General features: G+C 38.5%; 1 protein-coding gene across 2 annotated transcripts in view; it reads left to right on the top strand.

Moving 5' to 3' along the window:
- FAR2 (fatty acyl-CoA reductase 2) overlaps positions 1-20664 on the top strand; it is a 135225-nt gene that overhangs the window by 48363 nt on the left and 66198 nt on the right. Inside the window, exon 1 of one of the 2 annotated variants that reach the window (XM_080810789.1) lies at positions 9266-9438. The exons of the other annotated variant lie outside the window; for it this stretch is intronic. The gene's annotated coding sequence lies outside the window, so the exon portion shown is untranslated. Of the gene's footprint in view, positions 1-9265; positions 9439-20664 lie in introns of those variants that run through there. 2 annotated transcript variants of the gene reach the window in all.

Here is a 20664-nt window from a genome sequence, read left to right as displayed (position 1 = left end):
TTGCCTCTGGTCCTGGTCTCAGGGTCATGGGACTGAGCCCTACATGGAGCTCATGGTCAGTGTGGAGTCTGCTTGAGATTCTCTCCTTCCTCTTCTCTCTCCCTCCACCCCCTTCTCCCACACACTCAGGCTCTCTCAAATAGATAAATAAAATCTTATTTTTAAAAAAAAGAGGGAAATTTGGAAACAGAGACAAACATATAAGGAGAAAACCACGTGAAGATTGGAGCTATGCTGTCACCAGCCAAGGCTCTACCAGAAGCTAGGAGAGAGGCCTGGAACAGACCCTCCCCCAGCATCTTGAGGGGGAGCATGGCCTTGCCAATACCTTGATTTTGGACTTGTGGACTCCAGAACTGTGAGACAATCAATTTCTGTTGTGCTAAGCCAACCAGGCCACAGTACTTTGTTAATAATAGCCCTAAGTAGCTAATTCAGTGAGTTGCAAAGAATGCAACAAGATAGCATAAACCAGAGCATAGAATAAATTTAAGTTCTTTCTCTGAACAGCGACATTGATTGAGATCATTCAGAAAGTAAATCTTTGGATAGAATCAAACAGTTTGAAACACTAAAGAAATTGTTGTCCTGAAACACCCTAATTTGCTTCATGGATTAATAGACTTTCATGTTTGGAAGAAATAATAAGATCACCTAGGTCAGCCATCCATCGGATAATTATGGATCTTCAGCAATGTACCAGCAAAGTAGTTTTTCAGCCTCTGCTTGGATACATCTGCTAACTCCTGAGGCAAACCACTCTATCTTTAGCATGTCTGATGATTAAAATGTGATTTCTTTTATAAAACTGAACTATACCTATCCACAGCTTTCAACCATTTATTATCATTTAGTTTCTTAAAACAAGAAAGAACAGATTGAATTCTTCTTATGTGTCAGTCCTTTCGATGTTTGACAGCTATCATGTCCTCTGTAAGTAATTTGTTCCCTAAACTTGCCCTTAAGTTCTTTCAACTATTGCACACATGACGCAGTTTTTAGTGTTTTAACCTTTATGTTCAGCTTCATGAAATGTGTTCCAGTTTATCATATGGTTTTTAGAATGGAACATCCAAACTCTGGTTATAATCAAAATAGTGCAGATTAGAATTAAAGACACTATTATTCTAGATGCTGTTTTGTTTCATTTTAGAGAGGGGGGTGGGACAGAGGGAGAGAGGGAGGAAGAATCTGAGGCAGACATGCCCAGCCCAGAGCCTGACGCGGGCCTCCATCTCACAATTCTGAGATCATGACCTGAGCGGAAATCAAGACTCCAATTTGTAACTGACTGAGCCACCCAGGCGCCCCCTAGATACTGTTCTTAAATAAATGCAACCTAAGATCACATTCATTGAGGTTGGATCATCACAGTGTTCAGTAATATTGCACTGAAATTAACTAAAATTCCTTAATCATCTTTCCCACTACATAAGCTGCATAATGATAAGCTCTGGCCTGATCATCAAGTACTGTAAGTGGCCTGGCAGAAAATAGGAGTTGACATGTCATCGAATGAATGAATGAATGAATGATAGATAGACAGACAGACTAATACAAAACCATGCATTCCCCTGAACTTGCCCAGTTGTTTTTTTTTTTTAATTCAAAGGAGAGAAACTTACTGATTGTACTTTGTTTTGTTAAATTCAGGCAGAGAATAAATACCGTCTAGCCAATCAAGAATCCTACCATTCATCACATATCATCCAGACAGCAAAGATCTTCCTTCTGTTTACAAATTGTTTCTTCTGCACACTGCACACACACAATAGCATTGAGAAACATAGCCATTCAAATACTTGACTTGTATTTGTTCTTCAGCTAAGACTTGCTTTATATTCCAGAACAGTATTTAAACCCTCTGTTCTCTCCGTCTATAAAATGGTGCTAATATAATACAGAGTGTATGTGTATGAATTTAGTAGATTATGCGTATGCATATGCATATTTATAGATGACTACATATCAGGATTTTGACACTAATAAAAAAAGGCTGTGTTGAGTCCTTTGTTAGTAGTTATAATTATAATGTGGTGACTTATGAGATCAGTTTTGTGCCTATATGTATATAACAAGCCAAAACTATAACTTTTATGTAAAGGAGAAAAGAGTGTGAGTTACATTCTATTTCCATTTTCCCAATGAATTATTCAATCTTCTAAAATAATTGAGTCAATCTCTTGTGCTAGATTTTCTATGTGTTAAATGAAGAAAATTCTTCTCCTTGACCCTTAGGGATATTAAAGGGCCGATGGGATATATTCATAAAGCACTATATAAATTAGAGAAAAACAAAGTCTGACAGCATCTTGATAGAGATGCGAACCCTCTACATACAGGAAAAATCAATGTTTCAGATTCTTTTTTAAATAAGTAGTTTTTCACAAGTAATATTGTGAATAGCTTGAATTCTCTACTTGAAATGCTTTGACTGTCTTAGTCGCCTTGTTATCAAATTAATTTAATTATAGTCCTCTTAATAAGGAAATGTTTTGTGTTAGCTTTTTCTTTTTTAAATGAAACGTGAATAAATCTTCAGTTTCCCATCTAAATGTCAATCAGAAATTCTAAAACAACATAAAAACAGATGTTTCAGAGGTTTTATTTTAGTGACATAAAATGAAACCACATTAATCAACTAAGAGTACAGCCCATAAATGGTAATGAACATCAACTCAATGGGCTCCCATTTTGTCTTTGTCGGAAGAGCTACTAAACTAAGGAAAGATGCCTGTGTGATTTTTTTTTTTTTTAATCTAATAGAGAAGTCAAACTTTGCAGTGAAATATGACATTCTCTATAAATCACTTAAAGAACATAGAAATGAAGAGTGACTCATATACAGCTCTTTGGTAGCCCAGTACTACAGCATATTGTTTAAATCATTGTCTATTTTGGAATAATGTGGGACTCCCTAGCCCAAACTACTTAACATTTTGCTCATGGTCATTTGTTATTTTCAGGTAAATCCAGCTGCAAATATTCTATTATTTCTGCAAGTATATCCTTATTTTATGAACCAGAATGCCGATCAGACATATTTTTCCCTTAGTATATTAACTTTTTTCCATATTATTAAGTATGTCTAAAAAGAACCTCATAGTATTTCATTACATGGCTAAGCTAACTTCTTGATTTTCCTATTGCCAGGTATTTATTTTCAGTTTTTCCCCCTACTAGAAGCAATTCAATGATGAACGAGGACAAAAGTCTATTAGAGGAAATAGAAAATTAGAGAGCATGACACCAGCCTTAAGGATAAAAAACCTAAGTGATATTGGGGGGAGCCTTGGAGGGACGATAATGAAAACAAGAGGACACCAGGAAGGGAGAGAAAAAGTCAAGGATATAATTTACTGACCAATAAGGAAATGTTTTTTATATTTCCTTCCCAAACCATCCTTCTCTTTGTTGGGAGGGTGCCCTGGCTGTACCAGAACTCTGAGGACCTATCAACAAGACTTGACCTGAATAGAAAATATATCCATATTTGTGGTTGACGTGTCCTCTGTTTGTAGTAGTAACATTTGGCTAACCACTTTTTAAAAATGGTAGCTAGAAATTCCCAAAGTATGTTTAGAAAAATTTTATTCTTTCTTAAATATACATTCAAGATATAATAAAAATATATGAATCTGAACCTGAAACAATATAAGGCAAATACTTAAAAATCTGGCTTCTACTTCTACCTCTGCCCTAAAAACAAAACAAATGTGTTCTCTTGAGAAAAAAAAAAAATTGCTGTATCTGGTGACCCATTTCCAGTCTTTATTCTTGCTGACCTGCCTATTCTGTTTAGCACTGCTCACTACTATCCTTGATAGGTCCTCTTCATGATTGTGACCTCTACTCTTGGTTTCTATTTTACTCCTGTCGCTGCTCTTTCTCTGACCCATTTTTCATCTTTATACTTAGGGTTACTCAGGATGCTATATCTTCTCTTGTTTCGTCTTTTGCCGTCACTTGATAAAGTTATCTATTTATACTCTGTTCCATATGCACATGACCCCAAATTTGTGTCCAGCCCTCACTTGTTGCCAGATCACCAAGAAGGAACTCAATTTAAAAAAAATTAGACACCTAGAAAATGCTATAAAACAAAGATAAAGAGAAAAATCTTAAAAGTAGCTGGAAGGGTGGGGTGGGGGGAAGTTACATTCAGGAAAACCACAGTAAGAACAAGGACTGACTTTTCTGCAACAATAGAAGTCAGAAGATAATGGAATGATATCTTTAAAATGTTGAAAATAAGAATCTACCAACTTAAAATCCTGTATCTGAGGTAGGTACTATTATTACCTAGGGCTTCTATGAGAATTACATGGCTTAATATTATAAAATTGCTTGGAACAGGACCTGGCCCATAATAAACTCTAAATAAGTGTTTGTGACATAAAAACTACATGGTAATTGGGACTGCAAATTGCTGCAGTCTTTCTTGGAAAAAAATGCTTGAAAAAAACGGGACCTCAAACATTCTAACATAGGTGGTATTTATTTTCTTCTTCATACTTTTCTCCAATCATGAACTAATACTATTAAACAGGACAATTCTGATGGAAGGTATGCTTCATGAGAACAGGGTTTTCGTAGTTCGCTGCATGCTTCAGCACCTAGAACAGTACCTACATGTTCAATAAATTACCTCACACCATGGATATGAGAAAATCTTTTCTTGAAAATAATTTATAATATTACATTGAAACTGAGTAGAAAGAAAACAAAAAGGAAGAACAATTAAAATTTAGATCAATGTAAGTCCTTAAAATGATTTGCATAATATAAGTAATTTTGCAAATGATTATATTTATAGTGCATATATCATCTCTCTCATTTTCAAAGTACTTTGGGGATGAATGTAATGGCATCATTTGTTTCCCTTTCTCGAAAAGCCTTAGCGTTTTTTATAATTCAGATGCAGACAACTTTTTTTTTTCTTTTGGGGGGATTGAAAAATTGAATGAATAAAAGAAGCATTCAAGCTAGATTTAGAAACCTAGAAGTCTGAAATGTTTAGGACCAAATCTCTCACTATGGTGCTTACTCATTATAAATCAAGAGTTTTAGAGCTAGTGGGGTACTTAGAAATCACCATCTGTACACATTACACGTGAGCAAACTGAGCTCAGTAAGTTACAGTGTTAATGAGAAACAGAGCAGGGCTAGAACCTGAGCTTTTTGTTGACATTCAAGGTGAATTCTTTGTTTTTATTATTATTATTATGTTCAGTTAGTCACTGTATGATACATTATTAGTTTTTGGTGTAGTGTTCAATGATTCATTAGTTGCGTATAATACCCAGTGCTCATCACAACATGTGCCCTCCTCAATACCCATCACCTGGCTACTGCACACCCCCACTCCCTCCCCTCTGAAACCCTCAGTTTGTATTCTGGAGTCCATAGTCTCTCATGGTTCATCTCTGTCTCTGATTTCTCCCCATTCAGCTTTCCCTCCCTTCCCCTATGGTCCTACACGCTATTCCTTATGTTCCACATGTGAGTGAAACTGTATGATGATCGTCTTTCTCTGATTAACTTATTTCACTTAGCCTAATTCCCTCCATTTCCATCCATGTCGATGCAAATGGTGGGTACTCATCCTTTGTGACGGCTGAGGAATATTCCATTGTATATATGGACCACATCAAGGTGAATTCTTAATGGACTCTGGCCTTGGCAGTTTTTCCTGAAAGACCTCACTCACTTTCTCCATGCAGCCCCTTCTCTATTAGCTTTTTCTTGCTAATGAATGTCAGATACAGATTAGACAAATCACAGTATCAAACCTTTTTCTGGGAATATAGGGGGAGGTTTAGACTGGTTTCTTCCCATGAAGTGACAGCAATAGGAATCCTATGGGTATATTTTTTTGAGTATCAGGGAAAGATTGTTAATTTGCAGTAATTCTAAAGGGAGGTAGAATTTAGTTTCATAAATGAGTTGTTTTGTTTCTTTATTCATCTAATAGATGACTTTGATAAGATGGAGAAATCTAAAATTTGAACTTAAAATCAAACTTTTTACTATTTATAAGTACTTCAGGAAAATTGTGGTTTACCTCTAAGAAAGTAAAAAATCATTTATGCTGACTACTGTAAGTATGCATTATTTTCTCTGCTCATCAATATTTCCTCTCACCTCTTTCTCATCTCCAATATAAAATTTCTGAAGACTAATATATTTTGAAAACTGTTTTCACATAGAAAAACACAACTATCATAACTACTTTTCAGTTCCTTCCTCTCTTCAGAATATATTCAACTTGAGTTCAAACTTAATCATTTTAAATACTCCATCTGTTAAATTTATTTTTTTCTTTCTAAAGTATCAAATTATTTTTGACATTTTATTTCTTGATGAATGATCTAACTTGCAGCCAGTTTTTTCCCCTATTTAATCCTGCCATCAGGCATGCTGCTATGTGTCTAAAAATGTTATAACTTATTACCAGCAGTATCAGAAAACCAGTTTGTGGGTTAACACAAGTAATTATCTTTTATTTTAGATGGGAAAAACATCTGCAGTTGATTCCTGGGAAGTAATCTAAGTTATCTATGCTTGTTTTCATAATCTGCCCCTCTTCACCTTCATCATGCTATTGTCATAAGGCAGTCTTATCTCCAAGCATCACAAACTCTTCCAGTCTATTTAATATTTTTCCCATTGGTGTATGTAGGGTAGAGATTGAATCATATTTCAATAATAGTCATATTTCCTTATTTCCATTTTTAAAGAGAAATTATCCTGGCACTTCTGGAAAATGGTAAGGAAGACTTTATGCAAGACTATTGGGATAGGACCCAAGACTGTTGCCATCGGGGAGGGATATTGAACTCAACTCCGCACATAAATAGGAGTGAGTGGGGATTTCTAGCTGGTAGACAGCAGGAGGGAGAGGATGGCAACTTAATGAGGAACTTATTTAGATAGTAAGTGGGGGTGGATTAGAAATCAAACTTGGTTGTAAATCAGAGGTGGAGGAAGAAGAGTTTGATTGGATCAAGAGTGGGGAGGATTCTCAATAAACTGGCCTGGCAGGATTTTCTGCTAAAACGGGGTTCAGCACGTCAAGATCAAGACCTGGTCGAGAAGAAGGCTCAGAGGAGTCTGACTAAAGTTTGGTTAAGTAGGGATTCTTTGTCACCATAACATATCTGAGTTTAGATTTACCCACTAATAAGGCCTAATTTAGAATGCTAGAGGTACTGTAGTCGCTCTTGAAAATAAGTGCTGTCATCATTCATCATGCTGCTCAGTGGGAAGTCTGCTTCTCCTTCTCCCCCTGACCCTTCTCTCTCTCTCAAATAAATAAAGTCTTTAAAAAAAAAAAAGAAAGAAAGAAAAAGAACTGTACACATACATTCATAATGCTAGTTTAGAGTGACACCAACTGTCCTCATCAGAACAAAATCTTTTAGTAGAACTGTATGCACTGTGGGGCACCTGGGTGACTCAGTCAGTTAAGCGTCTGCCTTCAGCTCAGGTCACAGTCTCAGGGTCCTGGAATTGAGTCCTGCATTGGGCTCCCTGCTCAGTGGGGAATCTACTTCTCCTTCTCCCCCTGACCCTTCTCTCTTTCTCTCTCAAAGAAATAAAGTCTTTAAAAAAAAAAGAAAGAAAGAAAAAGAACTGTACACATACATTCATAATGCTAGTTTAGAGTGACACCAACTGTCCTCATCAGAACAAAATCTCTTAGTAGAACTGTATGCACTGTGGGGCGCCTGGGTGACTCAGTCAGTTAAGCGTCTGCCTTCAGCTCAGGTCACAGTCTCAGGGTCCTGGAATTGAGTCCTGCATTGGGCTCCCTGCTCAGTGGGGAATTTACTTCTCCTTCTCCCCCTGACCCTTCTCTCTTTCTCTCTCAAAGAAATAAAGTCTTTAAAAAAAAAAGAAAGAAAGAAAAAGAACTGTACACATACATTCATAATGCTAGTTTAGAGTGACACCAACTGTCCTCATCAGAACAAAATCTCTTAGTAGAACTGTATGCACTGTGGGGCGCCTGGGTGACTCAGTCAGTTAAGCGTCTGCCTTCAGCTCAGGTCACAGTCTCAGGGTCCTGGAATTGAGTCCTGCATTGGGCTCCCTGCTCAGTGGGGAATCTACTTCTCCTTCTCCCCCTGACCCTTCTCTCTTTCTCTCTCAAAGAAATAAAGTCTTTAAAAAAAAAAGAAAGAAAGAAAAAGAACTGTACACATACATTCATAATGCTAGTTTAGAGTGACACCAACTGTCCTCATCAGAACAAAATCCCTTAGTAGAACTGTATGCCCTGTGGGGCGCCTGGGTGGCTCAGTCAGTTAAGCGTCTGCCTTCAGCTCAGGTCACAGTCTCAGGGTCCTGGAATTGAGTCCTGCATTGGGCTCCCTGCTCAGTGGGGAATCTACTTCTCCTTCTCCCCCTGACCCTTCTCTCTTTCTCTCTCAAAGAAATAAAGTCTTTTAAAAAAAGAAAGAAAAAGAACTGTACACACACTGACAATTTGTTCCAAATGAAATGTAGGAAATCTGATCAACCGGGGAGGATGATGGGAGTATTGTAATAATTACATTGTGCTATTTTCCAGGCTCTCTCCTGAATCATCTCTGTAAATTAATTCTTTTAAACCTTGCTATAACCTTCTGAGGGAAGTACTGTTATTATTATCATCCCAGGATTATAGACAGGGAAACTGAAGCACATAGCAGTTACAAAACTGGTCCAAAGTTACTTAATTGAAATATGTGAGGGTTGTGATTGGAACTGAAACTTCATGACCTTGAGATGCTGCTCTGAACCACTGTGCATTCCTGCCTCTATAAAACCCCTTTCTCTCCATATCCCCAAGCAAACTCGTAGAACTGGGAGATGGGTGAGGGGGAAGTGAATGGACATGTATTTATAGAAGTCCATAGCTTTTGTAGCCTTCTTCATATCAGTGCCCTCTGCTTCTACCACCTATCACAGTGCTTAATACGTAAGAAGTCATAATAGTCTTTTTTTTTTTTTTTTCAGATGAATAGGTGATTAAATGAATTACAAGATGATGTTCAGTTTCTGATTTTTCAAAGAGATTACCAGGTTAGGTTTCTCAAACTCTGGCTCACAAGGCCTATGGTGGCAACATTTTAGGACAGAAGGCATCATCTGCATTTCACAACACACAGGCGGTTGCAGGTGTGCGTGGAAGCCCAGCCCACAGAACCTTCCAATACCAGCTTGTGGTGAGCTGGGCCTCAGGCACAAGGATATAATAGTGCAGTGAGCCTTTCTTCCTGAACTCCTAGAGCTCCTTGCATGAAAGGCTGCTGGTCGTGAGATGCTCTGGGAGCCCCTTCCATAGCTCTTCAGACCTGGTTTAAATTTTCCAGCCATATTTCCTGCTCGGCTCTTATTCATATCTTCTTCTGGTCCTGGGGAAATCAGAAGTGAGAGAAATAGGACGAGAAGGTAAGAGAAAAATAAGCAATGAATGAAGTCCCAGATGTTGCTAAAGCTAATAGTAGGAGTGACAAGCTAAATGAGTGTTGGAGTGAGAGACCTCATTTTCACTTTGGCTTGGTTTCCCCTGTAGCTCACCAGAGCTCATTTATCCTAAGAAATCGATGACTAATTTCCTGTGAAGTAGAATCAATGAGTCTGCAATGTTCTATGTTGGTTAAAAATGATTTCTTGGTTTACTTTGGGCCATGAGGTACAAGCCAAATGATTGTTGCAAGTTACTTAGATGTTTGGATGAAGAAAAAGTGTTTTTTTACTGCAACTCCATGACATGAACGGCTGACCTTTCTGTGGGGCTGGGGGTGGGGGTGGGTGCGTGGGGAAGGGATGGAGACAGTTGTTCCCTGTCTCCAAAACTCAGTTCTGCCCTGAGTATGTGCATGACCAAGTGTCACTCTGGCACATCTGGTGCAGATTTAAAGGCTAAGGGTTTTCATATGGGATTCAAACATGGATTATAGCAGAAAGGAACTTGAGAGCTCTGGGGGAAGAATTCGATAGTTCAATTGTATTTGATCATTTTATTAAATTTGCCTGGAAAAGTCAATTAAAAAACAGAATTTAATTTTCATACTCAGAGCAGAGGTTATTCATTCCAGCTCATGCCTAACAATAGATGTGGGGGTGGGGGGGGGGGGCTTAAATAATCAACCTCAAAGTGCAGAAGGCTGCCTGTTCTATTCTCATTAGGTATGAGATTGGAATTGGATTGAATTGGAATGGGACCTTCATTCTATAAACACTTCATCTCCTTTTTTGCTTCAGCTGGCTTCTCCATAGAACATAGTCAAATCATATATATCCCAAAGTAGTGATTTATTAGACTGAAACAGTGTTTTTAAAAGTTGTTAATAGTATATTGAAATTGCAAAGTGGAATTAATGCCCTTGTATGAAAGACGTGTGGTTATATAAATTAACAAAAGGGTCAGCAAGTGAGTGAATTGCTTTGTATTCTTTTTTGAGCAAAGGGATATAAAAATAATGTGAATTAACAAGTAATTAGTTAACTTTATAAGTAAAATCTCTCAGGCAACTTACGTACCTTTTTTGAGCCTCAGCTCTCTCATCCGTAATAATCATGTCTGCCTCACAGAATTATCATGGGGTTAAATAAGATACTACTTGTGAGGCCCTTAGCAGAAGGCTTGATATGAAGTGTCGTAGCTACTGATGTTATTGTTATTATGGATCAAAGTTTACAGTTATAGGATACCTCTAGATACATCATGCTCTAAACAATTAGCATTTAATTTTCCTGGTGGGAAAATTAGATGAAGGGGCTTTTGGAGTGCTCTAGAATAATAATGCTAGTGGGGGAGGGGAGGATGTCTCACAGAAGGATCAGAACTCACGTAGGTCACAGACCTTTCTGGCTACCCAATAAGACCATTGTTGGGGCTCCTGGGTGACTCAGTGGGTTAAAGCCCAATAAGACCATTGTTGATGTGGAATGTTGGACAAATGTTGATGTGGAAATTTGGAATTAAGCAGCCAATGACGGCAATGATATTCTCCCTGGACCAGTTTTGCTCAACATTGTCAATTAGTACACCTTTGAGCACCTCAGGCCTCCCCTTATTTCGGCGCCAAAAATGATTGCAACTTGCCTGATTTCCAAACTAAATACCACGTGGAAGAGAAGGTGCATGCTCTCTACCCTAGATAAGACTGAGCCAAGGTCATCTTACTGGCTTCCTGTAGAAGGAAACAGGCTCTGGAGACAGGGTTCCGGGTTCAGATTCCCACTCCTCCTCCTTCAACAGTCAGACACAACTGTGTCAACTTGCACAAGTTCCTTAAGTTTCTGGGCTGAGAGTTGTCATTTGTTACCTCCTGGACTTATTGCAAGGATTGTATGAGAAAATAATTATATGACCCATGGGATATTTGTCTGTACCATGGTAAGTGCTGCATAAATATTAGTGATCATTTTATTTATTTTGTTGGACACTATTTGCCCTGTGAAGTGTTAAGAGATGAACGGAAGCATATTAAATATGTTAAGAGTTTATCTGAGCAAAAATCAGTTAGAATTGGGCAGTGCTAAACCAGAACCAAAACCAGGAAATCATTTGATTAGCTCTAGCTTATATGGTTGCATTATATGGAAAAGCCGAGTTGATCTTTTGTGATTAGTTGTCCTTAGGTTTCAATTTCTTAACTTTGAGGCATTATAGGCTTAGGTTTTGTGTGCTTGTGTAGGATAGGAAGGCATTAAAGCCACCTCGGTCTCATGGCCTCTTGTTTAATTATTTTAACAGAAGTCAGATATCATTCTGGTTTTACTACTTCGTTTCCTCCATGAGTTAAGTTGACTCAGAGCAAAGAAATTGAGAGAAAGGAAAATTAGAGGTCTTGTTCCCCAAACCCATAGTCAAGCCTCTATACTTGCTTCCTCTACCAATTTAATAGCACACGATCTGAAAATTGCCTTGAGTTTTAAACACTTGCTCTTTTCATTTCTAATAGTGAAGGCTCACGAAATACCGGAGCAAGATCTTTGTCACTAAAGTAACTGTAAGGAGTTAATTAGGAAAAGTTCATATGTAAATTCTCCTCTGGAGAAGCTTGAACCCTAAGTCCCTTTTCCAAACTATTTTGAAAACACAAACCTAGTTATGATGGTGAGTTTCTTTTATAATAAAATTCGAGGGCCGCCTGGGTGGTTCAGTGGGTTAAAGCCTCTGCCTTCGGCTCAGGTCATGATCTCAGGGTCATGGGATTGAACCCCGCATTGGGCTCTCTGCTCGGTGGGGAACCTGCTTCCTCCTCTCTTTCTGCCTGCCTCTCTGCCTACTTGTCATCTCTGTCTGTTAAATAAATAAATAAATAAATAAATAAATAAATAAACTTTTTAAAAAAATAATAAAATAAAATTCTATTGCATCCCAAATCATTTCAGTGTAGTATTGTAGAGTAGGCCTGTATCTTCTGCCCCTCTTCTCAAAGGGTTTGGGTATATATCCAGTTTTCACATTGTTTTTCATTCCACCTTGAAATCGTTTTAGTTCTAGTCTCATCCTGGCCTGGAGTTAGTGTGTGGAGCCTCTAAATCCCACTGACCAGATATTTTGAGTAATGATGTTGGAGACTACTACATTCTTTTAGAACTAAATTGGGGCAAGGATGGAGATACCCTGGGGAAGCACCATACAACAGCCTGGTGAGGCAGTATATTTGAAAGAACATAGAACACGATTAATGTTTTTGTCTTACTTAGAGCTTGAAAAAATATGATTCAAACATAAAATTCAAAGCAAATGCCACTTTTCTTCTTTAAAAGGAGGTAACTTTTTCTGTCCTAGTAAAGAATGGGAGATTCCCTTAGAGTACAGAGGGTACCCTGATCTCTGCAGGGCACCCTCTGTGCTGTAATTGTTAGATTTCTGACTAATGGTGTTTGTCAACAGATTTGGCTCCTTGGTGGCTAAGAGCCATGGACACCTGTTGTTCAAGGCATTTTGATTGGCAATATTTAAAAGAACCTATTAGGAAACTTTGAGAGGGGAATTTAAAGAAAATAGAAACATCACAATGAAGCTATATAAAACAACTGTCAATATAATCAGATATGGCTCATCCATTATCCCTGATAAAGTGGTTTCGTATTATCTATTTAACTCCTGACAGCTGACATGAATTTTCCCCTTTTATCTTTCTTAGGGTTAATGAACAATGAAGGGGCAATTTTTAATTACGCTTAAGAAGCAGGTTCCGTTTCTTTCACAGTTTGCCTCTCTATTGAGCAGATACTCTGTGCATTTACAGAATTTGCCTCAAGGCTTTCCACATCATCCTTCTTGCCATTTGCCTTTTATATGGGGATATTACGATTGACCGTCTCTAAGTGATTACGTCGGGACAGATTACTTCTTTAAGCCATCAATTTTTCAAGAATGTTATGAAATAAGAAACTATAGTGTCAGCCAAGGAAATATCTAAAAAGCAACATTGTTTTGACTGCAGGGAAAAAACATGTTTTTCCTAAGAATTTTTACATTGCATTTTGTTTTCCAGGACAATTAATACCTGCCCCATTCCAGACTTAACAGCAGGACAGAATAACAGCCACAAACTGTATATATTGCACTGGTACTTTGCTAAGGCCAATATAATTGACTTCCATTTTGTTTTTTTCAAAGAGTGGGGTTTTTTTAAATTTAAATTATGTTTTGTTTTTTTCAGTGTTCCAAGATTCATTGTTTATGCATCACACCCAGTGCTCCATGCAATATGTGCCCTCCTTAGTACCCACCACCAGGCTCACCCATACCCACACTCCCTTACCCTCCAAAACCCTCAGTGTGTTTCTCAGAGTCCACAGTCTCTCGTGGTTTGTCTCCCCCTCCGATTTCCCCCAACTCACTTTTCTCCATCTCCCCATGTCCTCTGTGTTTTCTTATGCTCCACAAGTAAGTGAAACCATATGATAATTGACTCTCTCTGCTTGACTTAGTTCACTCAGCATAATCTCCTCTAGTCCCATCCATGTTGATACAAAAGTTGGGTATTCATCCTTTCCGATGGAGGCATAATTCTCCTTTGTATATATGGACCATATCTTCTTTATCCATTCATCTGTTGAAGGGCATCTTGGCTCTTTCTACAGTTTGGCAACTGTGGCCATTGCTGCTATGAACACTGGGGTACAGATGGCCCTTCTTTTCACTTTATCTGTATCTTTGGGGTAAATACCCAGCAGTGCAATTGCAGGGTCATAAGGTAGATTAGGTTAGTAAAGGTAAAGAGTGGGTTTTTTAAGCCTTATTACCTTTACTAACGTAATCTACCTTTTCCTCAGCGAAATATCCTAATAGTCCGACCTTTGATATAGATTGTTTTGTTTCCAAATGAAACAAAAAAATCACCAGGTTTTTTACTATAAAATATTCAAGCAATGTCTCCGTTTTCTCTTCTGAAAAATGGTACCTCCTCTTTTAGGCCATCATTTACTTTAAAGGTTTGAATGTTGAACAAGTTATTATTTTTAAGTCAGGTACTCCCAAAAACCCTATTTGAGAAACTTGCTATACAATTGATTATTTTTGGAGTGATTAGTCCAATTTTTTTCCATCATATTCTCATAAAAAATCCGAATCTTCCCTGAAGTGTAGATATCCTGGCATCTGTAATCACTTAGTGTGAAACTCATTAAGGAGTGTCTTTGTTTCCAGAACAAAGGGAGAACCCCAGGAATGAATTAATCATTTGTAGTTCTAGGCTAAGATTTCCTTAAAGACAGTGTCTCCTGAACTTTCTCCTCCAAAACTAGAGCAAAGGACTCAGCCTGTGCATGTCCTCAAGCTTCCAGCACTCCAGACTTCTGCACTGACCCTGAACCAGTTTCAGGCTGGTCTCATCCTTCCCACCCTGGCCAATATCCAAATTCCAAACCTCCCTAGTCATCTGTCCTCCTCCACATTCTCATAGGCACATTCCTTTGTGCTTTCTTTCCTTCTCTTGGTTTTTTTCTTCCTACTACATCATTCCCTCGTACTCTTTTCATCATCTCTACATCTTTTACTTCCTTACTTGAAGTGTAATTTGAATATCCTTTAGGGACAATCTCAAGTAGTTCATTCTCTCCTTCCTAAGATCAGGAGAGTGTTCAGCATCCTCTTATGGCCTAAGCACTGTCTCTTCAGACGTCTTTTCTGTAGGCCATACCATCTGATGAGTATTCTACCTAGTATCTCTGCCATCTGTCAACATCATGGTTATTCCTCCATACTCTTTCATAGCTTTGGCATCTGAGTCCCCGTCTCCCTCCTCACTCCAGATACTGATACGTCAATGTGGATGACCCAAAAATTATACCCATCCCCCTCCAATGTCCTTGGCCTATTCATTTCCAATGTTCTTCAGGTTAACTCCTCAGGGACATTTATTCCCATGGCCACAGCATGGACCTTGTCACCCACAGCTGCTTCAACTCTGGAATCCTGAATTCTGGCAACTCTCTGCAAAAACGATCTGTCCCTGAAAAGATGAAGCCTTCAGTGCTATCTTCACTATACCTATCCTTGACCTCCATTTTCCCTTGACCATCCCCCTTGACCATCTCCCCTCCATTTTCTCCCAGTTGATCAGTCCTAGCCCCACCATAGCTTTATTTTCACTCCTAAAACTGGCCTAGACTATATAATGTTTAATCATTCTCCTAAACTATTTTCTTAATCAAACACTCAGTTTTCTAGCTACCTTCCATACTTCTCCTCCAGAATCCAAATCCTGGAAAGACTCCCACATCCAGCCTCATTGCACCAATTCATGTACCACCAAGCTCAGCTGCAAAAAATTGCACATGCGTGTGGACTGATGTTACTGTCTCCAGTTTTGACCAGGCCCTCAGTCTTGCTCAGCAGTCCTTCTGCCTGCCCTCATCATCTTCCTCTTACAGCATTTACAATAGCTCCTTCACTCCTTCACTGTCCCCCTCAAGCCCTCCACCCTGTAATTTCCCATGCTGTTCTCAGCACCTGACTTCTTTTCCCCTTTCCAAGGAAAATAGAAGCCTCAAGATAGGAACTCTGTCAGTTTATCCTCTCAAGGAGAAACTGCACAGTTCATCATCTTCCTTCTTTTCACCCCTTGCCAGCCATGTACCTGCATGTGTTTATCACTATTTGCACCGAATTAATCAATGTCTCTCTTCCTGTCAAAAGTTAATTTGTGAACTTGGTTTGCATTGCATTTGCATTTCTCTCTTCTCTTTTGGGGGCCTCTCTCCATCCATGCTTTATAGTATTTAGGCAGTAGGAAATATGATCATAAAGAAGCTGGGTAAGATTAATAGACTAGGATGAAAATAAAGATTCTGAGTCAGGATGACAGAATAAGCAGTGTTTGGAATTTTTTCAGTGCAAGTTCAAAAATCTCATCATATTTTCCCTGTAGTACATGCTGGGAATGCAAGTTTAGGAGCTTTGTGTGTTGTGGAAATGTACCTTTGTGCCTCTCTCTGTACTTTTCCACAAGTCATTCATCGGGAAATTGACTATTGCTGAGCCGCTTCCTGTAAGAAGTCTTGAAGTGTGTGGTCAAATAAGAGGTAAACTGTGGAGTCCGGGTCTGGTAAATCTGTAGTCAATATACATCTACTAGTGGTTGGGCTTTTCTTCTCTTAGAATAAACCTGGAAGCCATACCAGAATCTGTCACCACACATTACCTTTTCTGAATGCGCCCTGGCCCATGTACCAGGCGTTCCTGGGCATCTACAATGCACAAAGCATCATTGATAGAAGGTACTATATCCTGCCCTGGGGGGGGGGGGGGGAATGTGGTATGTGATGGGAGCAAATGAGACAGAGTTATATTTTTGTTAAGAAATAAAGGGCTGCTAGTCAATACCATGTTGCTTTTCCAATAATTCCAGTGAATTCTAGGTTGAACTTCAAAACAGGAAATCTTCTTTTTTGAATTCAGTCGATCTATTGGGACACACGGCTGGTAGACCAGAGGTGCTTTTTTATTAAAACTTTAACATTCAGAAAGAATTTTCTGTAACCTTTTGACATGCTGAATTATACTCTGAACAGAGAGGGACTCAGGACACAGCTAAGAAAAAAGGAACAGCTGGATCCTTTGGTAACTTTGTGCCTTCCTTTCTGGTTTGGGGAACAAGAAATTCAAAATGTCCACACCTTTGAAACAGGAGAACCAGGGCAACAAAATATCAACCACGTTAAACTGCTGATACATTTTAGTTAAAGCTAGTTAGGTTGATCATGATAAGAATGTATTTCTGACCCTTGCTAATTACTAGTCCAATCTGAAATATAAAGAAGTTCTTTTCCCTGCCTTGTTTTAATACATTTGTGTAATAAGTTAAAGGTAAGGACTTCTGTGCTCATGAATATTACCAGTAATTCTTTTCCACTTGAAAATACCTAAAGAGTTCTAAACCCAAATTGAAAAGTATTATTAAACCCACCTTGAGCTAAGTGCAAAAATGGTTGGAGTAGGGCCTCACATAATAGTTTAGATCAGTGGTTCTCAAAGTGTAGTCTACAGTGGGACACCTGGGTGGCTCAGTCAGTTAAATATCTGACCCTTGATCTTGGCTCAGGTCGTGGTCTCAGCATCAAGAGTTCAATCCCCACACTGGGCTTCATGCTAACCATAGAGCCTACTTTAAAAAAAAAAAAAAAAAAAAAAAGTGTGGTCTGCAGATCTCTGTGTCTCCAGGATACTTTCAGGAATCCACAGGATCAAACTTACTTTCATAAAAATATTAAGATGTTATCTGCCCTTTTTACTGTGTTGACATTTGCACTAATGGTGCAAAAGTGATGAGGGGTAAAACAAGCATGAATCAAGTCAGTGACCCCAACTTGTACTAATAGTCATTGTATTCTTGATTATCAGGCTCTCACAGCTTAAAAAAATCACCAGTTTCATTTAAGAATGTCCTTGAAGAAGCAGTTAAAATAGTTATATTTCAACCCTTGCTTACATGTCTTTAGTATTTCATGTGATGACATGAAAAGTACATATAAAGAACTTCTGCTTCATCCCAAAGGCTGGTTGTCTCAAAGAAAAGCACTTGGGGGTGCCTGGGTGGCTCAGTGGGTTAAAGCCTCTGCCTTTGGCTCAGGTCATGATCTCAGGGTCTTGGGATCGAGCCCCACATTGGGCTCTCCACTCAGCGGGGAGCCTGCTTCCCTTCCTCCCTCTCTGCCTGCCTCTCTGCCTACTTGTGATCTCTGTCAAATAAATAAATAAGAATCTTAAAAAGAAAAGAAAAGAAAAGCACCTGTGTGACGGGGTTGAGAGCTGAACCAACTGACCGTTTCACAGAACACCATTTAGCTGCAAGAATGACTCACGGGGGGCACCTGGGTGGCTCAGTGGGTTAAAGCCTCTGCCTCTAGCTCAGGTCATGATTCCAGGGTCCTGGGATCGGGCCCCGCATGGGGCTCTCTGCTCAGCAGGGAGCCTGCTTCCTCCTCTCTGCCTACTTGTGATTTGTCTGTCAAATGAATAAATACAATCTTTAAAAAAAAAAAAAAAAAGCCCTTCTCCCAAACGTTTCATTATTAAAAAAAAAAAAAAAAAAAATGACTCACGGGCAAACTATGGTTATTCAGATTTGGGTATTTGGCAGACATTTCCTCAAAATAAACTAAGTAAACCTGTCACTTGGGTAAATAATTGGCTGTATTTTTCACAATGACAAACTTTGAGCCTTCAAATAAAGATTAGAGTTTTGGAAGATTTGTGTTAGTCACTATGAGTTTGACAACTTCCCAATACTTAAAAACTTCTCTGATGTGATTGGTGATGATATTAACCAATATGATTTTTTGGTATTATGTAATGAAATGTGTCAACATTTGGAACATCTGCATAACTCTGAATTATTTTCCAAGTGACCAATGCATAATGTTGTAAAATTATGCATATGAGTAAAAGATCCATCTAAATATTGAGGCAGACTAATAGATCTTAAAGTAACAATATGAAACGTTCACAGGGTTTTAGACTCCCCATTGTACTAAACTTTTAAGAAAGTACAATTCGCCAAGTTTCTAGTATAATATAAAAAAAATCCACAATTATTTGGAAAGGATTTTAAAGTACTCTTCCCTTTTCCAACTATATATCTGTGTGAGGCCAGATTTTCTTCATATATCCAACCAAAACAATAGCAACAGATTGGATACAGAAACAGATACGAAAAGCTAGTTGCTAAGGCATATTAAAGAGTTTTGCAAAAATGTAAAACAGTGCCAATCCTCTCAATGTAGATTTTTTTCATTATGGAAAATAGTCACTTTTCAAAAAAATACATTATTTCTGTTAGCATTTAATAGGTTGTTGCCATTGTTTTATATGATAAGTATTTTTTAAATGTCTCAGTTTTATTTTCAAATATGCTGAATATTGGTGGATATAACGACATACAAGCTCTTTGGGATACTCAAGAATGTTTAGGAGTATAAGGAGATCCGGAGACCAAAAAAAAAAAAGTTTGATAAAGCTGGTTTAGCTGGTCATAATGAGAGAAGGACTGCTTTACTCATGCTAAAACTGCAGGTACATAGAAGACAGCATGTTTTGTGACATTTACCCCAGGAGAAATAGAAGCAGTTTTGTTGTTTATTGGTTAAAATATGTTTCACAGATTTCAACCAAGGAATTTTTAAAGTGAGCCAGCACTTTATCAGTCTGAAGTTGGTAGGTTTCTGCCTCCGGCTTGGGTCGTGATCCTGGAGTCCCAAGATGGAGCCCCTCCTTGGGCTCCCTGTTCAATGGGGAGTCAGCTTCTCCCTCTGCCCCTCATCCTGCTCTTGCGTACTCGCTCTCAAATAAACAGGTAAAATCTTGGAAAAAAAAAATAAGCAAGGGCAACTGGATTAGTCTTCGATTATGTAACAAATTACCCATAATTTACCAGTTTAAAACAACACGTAAGTATTATCTCACAGTTTCCATGCAGTTTTAGAATTCAGGAAAGCTTTTTCTTCAAACCCAGGAGAAAGATCTCTCTCTTATGAAGACAGTCACTCATATGATTAGATCAGTTGGTTAAGGACCTCAGTTACATCTCTAAAATCCCTTTGCCTTTGCCACATGAGGTAACGTGATCATGGGAGTGAGAGCCCATCACCTTTGCCATATTCTGTTGGTTAGAAGCAAATTACAAGTCCTGCCCGTTCCCAAGGGGAGGGGATTATACAGTATATAGGGTATGGTCATAGGGGGAGGGGGAGTGGTGTCATTTTAGAATTCTGCCTACCATAGCAATGTAAACAAATAAGAAAGTTACTGAAAGTAAATGAAGTAGTCACACAATGAAAGGAATGGCTGAAAACCCAGCCTTAGAATGGGCAAGAAGCCCTTTTCCATTTCCTAAGAGCTATCAGAGACTTACCTTTGGTATCAAGAAGACAACTACTAATTGACTAGTCAACATGCCACCACTAGATGAATCAACTCCATACATTTTTATGTTTTTATGTTTATATATTTTATATTCTAGGTATCAATTTTTGGATATCAATACGTATGTATTTTTTTAATGTTGTGTTCCTTTATGCAAAGTTAAAAACCTATCCTTTGGCTAAGTGGGACAGAATATCTTGAGTAACAGCCTCATCATGACTGCTCACAGTGGGGAGAGAGGTCCTACCCCAAAAGGAGGTTTTGACTAGTTGAAGCAGAAAGAG

The sequence above is a fragment of the Martes martes genome (assembly GCF_963455335.1).
Source record: "Martes martes genome assembly, chromosome: 8".
Lineage (NCBI taxonomy): Eukaryota > Metazoa > Chordata > Mammalia > Carnivora > Mustelidae > Martes > Martes martes.
Note: the sequence above shows the minus strand (reverse complement) of the source record. Positions and strands in the feature narration are given on the sequence as shown.